This window comes from Onychostruthus taczanowskii, unplaced genomic scaffold (assembly GCF_017590055.1).
Source record: "Onychostruthus taczanowskii isolate IOZ18803 unplaced genomic scaffold, ASM1759005v1 scaffold59, whole genome shotgun sequence".
Classification (NCBI taxonomy): Eukaryota; Metazoa; Chordata; class Aves; order Passeriformes; family Passeridae; genus Onychostruthus; species Onychostruthus taczanowskii.
The window spans coordinates 3,454,346-3,458,764 of NW_024503568.1; positions in this window are offsets into that span (position 1 = coordinate 3,454,346).

The following is a 4,419-nucleotide window of genomic DNA, read 5'->3' on the forward strand; positions in this document are numbered from 1 at the left end:
CACCTTGTGCTGTCACTGTATGCCCTTGTAAAAACTCCCTCTCCATCTGTCTCATAGGCCTCTTTATGTATTGGAAAGTGCTGGAAGGTCTCTCTCCCTGGAGCCTTCTCTTCTTCAGATGGATCAACCCGAAGTCTCTCAGTCTGTCTTCATATGATAGGTTCTCAAATCCTATGATCAACTTAGTGGCCCTCTCTAACAAGTCTACATCTTTTTTATTTTGGGGGCCTTGGAGCTGGATGCAGTATTCCAGGTGAGGTCTGCCCAGAAGAGTGTAAAGGGGAGGAATCGCCTTTGATCTCCTGGTCACACTTCTTCCTGGAGCCCAGGGCATGGTTGGCACACATTGCAATAAAAGATTTGTTTGGAATTTTAATTTCTTGCACTCATTGTGAAATATTTTTATTTTTGTTTTCCTCTGTAGCATAATTTTCTAGTACATAAAGGTTTTCTGAAAATTGCCCTGCATTGCATTATCAGGTTTGAAAAGCAGTTGGTTATGGAGGCCTCTAGGTTTGTAATTCTAGGTCTAAATGACAATGCAATGTGCTCTTAATTCATACAGTCAAACACAAACAACACTGTTGTTTTCTTTCCTTTTTTCATTGAAGATACTTGTTTGCATGTACTTTTAATTCCATGTCTCGTAGTCTCACATACGAATATAATCACAATTTTTTTTCTTCCTACTGGAACGTTCCCTTTTCCTGATTTAAGGTTTAGTCCTTGATGCTGCATTTGAAACAAAGGCTTTACAGAAAGCCATAATGTTGGGCAAGTATCTGCCCTATTAATTTATCTGGATTTTTCTTTTTAATTTTGATGTTGTATACTATTTTGTTATATGACACTATGACACATCATGATAAAATAAGCACTGTTAATCTTCTTAAAAGTCATTGTCAAGAGGTTAAAATGTGGTCAAGGGTTAATTTACCAGACAGAAATCTCATTAGGTTTTCATGGATTTGCTGTAGTCAGTCACATACGTAGTTGTTATTTTAATGAGTCTTCTATAGACTATGTTTTAAAAGTTGCTGCCCAACAGTTGTTTGGATGGAGGGCATCCTTTTTGTTGTCTGTCAGGCCCATCAGTGACATCAAAGTTTACTGGGGAAATGCCTGGAAGGAATGGATAAAGCAGAACAATTTCCAAAATCTAGTAAGGTTTTTTTAAATGTAGCTTTGAAATGTACCTGCATATTAGGCTCCAGTTGTGACTATCCCTTTTCTGAAGGATTTTCTTTGGTATAAGCATAATTTTATGAAGGTGTCCAAAAGGTTTATTTTTGTCATCTTAAAGTATTTTTGAGTGTATTTCCATGTCTTCTTTTCAAGTAAATTGGTTATCTTTATTTTTTATTCTTTTTTTAAAATGTATTATTGAACTTAGATTTTATCCTATTTGATTATGATGGTTTATTTCTTGATTTGAAAATGTGCTTAAACTCTTTCTACATTTTCCAGAAGAAACCAGTATTTATCAAATCTCCGCTTTGCTCTGTCCGGATTTACTTTTACGTTTTACATTACAGCAATTATTTGTAACTTCATAGTGTGTCAGTTTGAACAGAAAATATGTATTTCCTTGTCCATTTCAAATAAATGTGTGAAGTATATATTGCCATTAAGAAATGGAAATCATATATAATTTTCAATATATAGTGAAGCTTTATAGAGTAGTTGAACATGTCTGCTTGTAAAAGAGAACTAGTATCTTATTTCTAAAGCAGTATTATTAGAAAAGTAGGTTGAAAAATGATTTCTTATAGTAAAATAAATTCAGCACATTTTTTTTACATTTTCAATTTGGTAAAAAACTGTTTCACCTTTTCAACTAAAAATGCAAGTGTTTTTGAAGTTAATTATTCAGTTTCTAAAAGGATTATTTAAAAATAAAAGATATTTAATAATACAGTACTATTAACAGTAATGTTTTAACTACTCTTTCCAAAAAGAGTAGTTAAAACATAAAAACTATAAAAACCCCAAAAATTGCAAGAATTTTGAACAAACATGTAAAATTACAAAGTAATTACTATGCCTTCACCAGTTAACATATGAGACAGTTATGACTGATGAGGATACAAAATTGCAATTCAGCACACAGAACTACATCTACAGCATCCTCCTCTTAATAGTTAATGAAGTTTTTCTGAGTACCACTCAGCACAGTGGATGAACAAAGATGAGGATAAAGAGGGCTTCAAAACAGCTTTACTCTTCCTTTCCTCCCTAGCATGTGTAACAGGGCCAGAGAGAGGGAGGAGGGAAGGCAGAGATGTGTGGCATGAGGAGGAACAGCAAGCATACAGTGCTTCTCCTGCCAGGATGCATTTACTGCACAGCTTCTCCTGGAGTTACAGCCCAGCCGGGACCACAGAGAGCTCGGCTGTTTTGCAGAGTCGACCTCCTACGGCTCAGTAAAGCAGGATGCCAAACCAGTGCACGTGGAGGGTGGGGGTGTGTGCTGGAAGGTGGCCATGGTGCTGTGCCAGAATTTGTAAGGTGCAGGTTGTGATGTAGGGAAGTGCAAGGGGGCACCCAGCCCGTGTAAATTTCATAGGCGATTCCTAATATGTGATGGCTCTGTGGTAACTTTGGAAACTTCACTTGATGTTGGTTTACGTACCTTGGCTGACTGACACACCAACAATTTTTAGTGCACTGTTTAAAGCCAACAAAATCCATTACTGATTTTGCTTTGGAAGAATATGTGGTAAAGTCTAGTGCTTTGGGAGCTGGTTGATGCGTGGCTCAGCATCATGGGGTGGGGTGGTCAGCTGGAGACAGTAGCTTATTTGGCTCTGCTGGTCCAGGGGTTAAATTGGCCACTTGCTTCCTAGGGTCATATGTTTAGCCACAGCCTTCCCATAAACTCAGCAGCTGCTCCAGTCTGAGTATGAGTATAAATAAGAAAATGATGGCCTCGTTAGAGAAGCTGTGAACGCCCCATCCCTGGCAGCGTTCTACCGGGCTGGATGCGGCTTTGAGCAATCTGGTGTAGTGAGAGCTGCCCATGGTAGGGGGTAGAATTACCAATTATTTTATCACAAAAGTGGCTTACAGGAACAGCAACTGAGAGACTTGGTCAAGAACAGAATAAAATTATTATAGGTTTTTACATTTAGAATAACATTATTCTCTTGAAATTGCAGGTGTGCTGGGATGGGTGTGTGAAAACAGAAGGAGCACGAACACAAAAAACATGTGGTGGATGTTTTCCCTGAGAAGGTCATATGGGAAGGTCAGGAGTGATGGGAACATGGTACTTCTCTCTTCCTCAGCTGGACTGGACAAGTGAGTATAGATAGTGTGATCAGAAAGGAGAACAATCAAAGTGTTGTGGCAGAGAGTAATATGCTCCAGGATGGAGTGTAATGAAACAATTATAGTTTTTGAAACAAAGTACTACAGAAGAAGTGACCTGAATATTGTTAAAACCACCAGAGGGAAATTATGCAAAAGCAGGTTTCTTTAGCTGGCTTTACACCATCAGCTATAAAGAGAGCCCTTAGAAATGGCTGAGTGAGAAGCTAGACTTGCTGGCTTTGGGGCTTTACTTGTTAAATGCTGAACTACATCAGATCATAGAAACCTGAAACTTTGTATCTCACAGCAAGACAGCGTCATGAATACCTAAATTTATCACCTGATTGCTGTAATACCTGGAATTTACTGCTCAAAAAAGGACAAATATAGCTGTTACGAAACCACACAAATCTGCTTTGGTACATCCTGGCAGTTCAGAAAGGCAAGAGTTTTTGGACACAGCCTTCCAACAGCCACTCTGTCCAAAGAACAGAAAGCTTGCTTTCTTGGAGAAGTCCTGACCTTGGTAGGTCCTGGCACCATTACACCAAAAATTTCCTTAGATCCAGTGTATGTGTGCTGCCAAATTCTGTCCACAAAACCTAGAAATTATGTCATCCTTGTAGAAATAAAAATTGCTTTCTATGATTCAGTGAAAAAAAAAAAAAAAAAAAGAACAAAAAAAAAACCAACCTACCTCAAACCCGCCAACCAAACACGCCCAACAAAAAAACCAAACCGAGAGCAGCCATGAGCCCCGGGATGCCACCAGCTCCGGACAAAACGGTACGAAGCGTCTCTCGCCGCGCTCACCTCCGGGCGCCCGCGGCGCTTTGCGGGGCAGCGCTGCCGCCAGAAAGGGCGCGCGTGTGCGTGGGGGGTGCGTTTCGCTTTACGGACTCAGGGAGGCGAAACTTTTTCTTGAAATACATTTATTTTTTGTGAATGGAAGGGGTTGCCTTGCCACCCGGGGGGCGTAGGGGACGCGGCGTGCCCGCGGCAGGATCCCGGGACACCGCCGGGCACCCGAGTGCCGACTTCCGACGCTCTGCCCGGCCGGCGGCGAGGGTCGGGGCCGCGGCGGGAGTCGCCCCCCGCGGGCCGGGC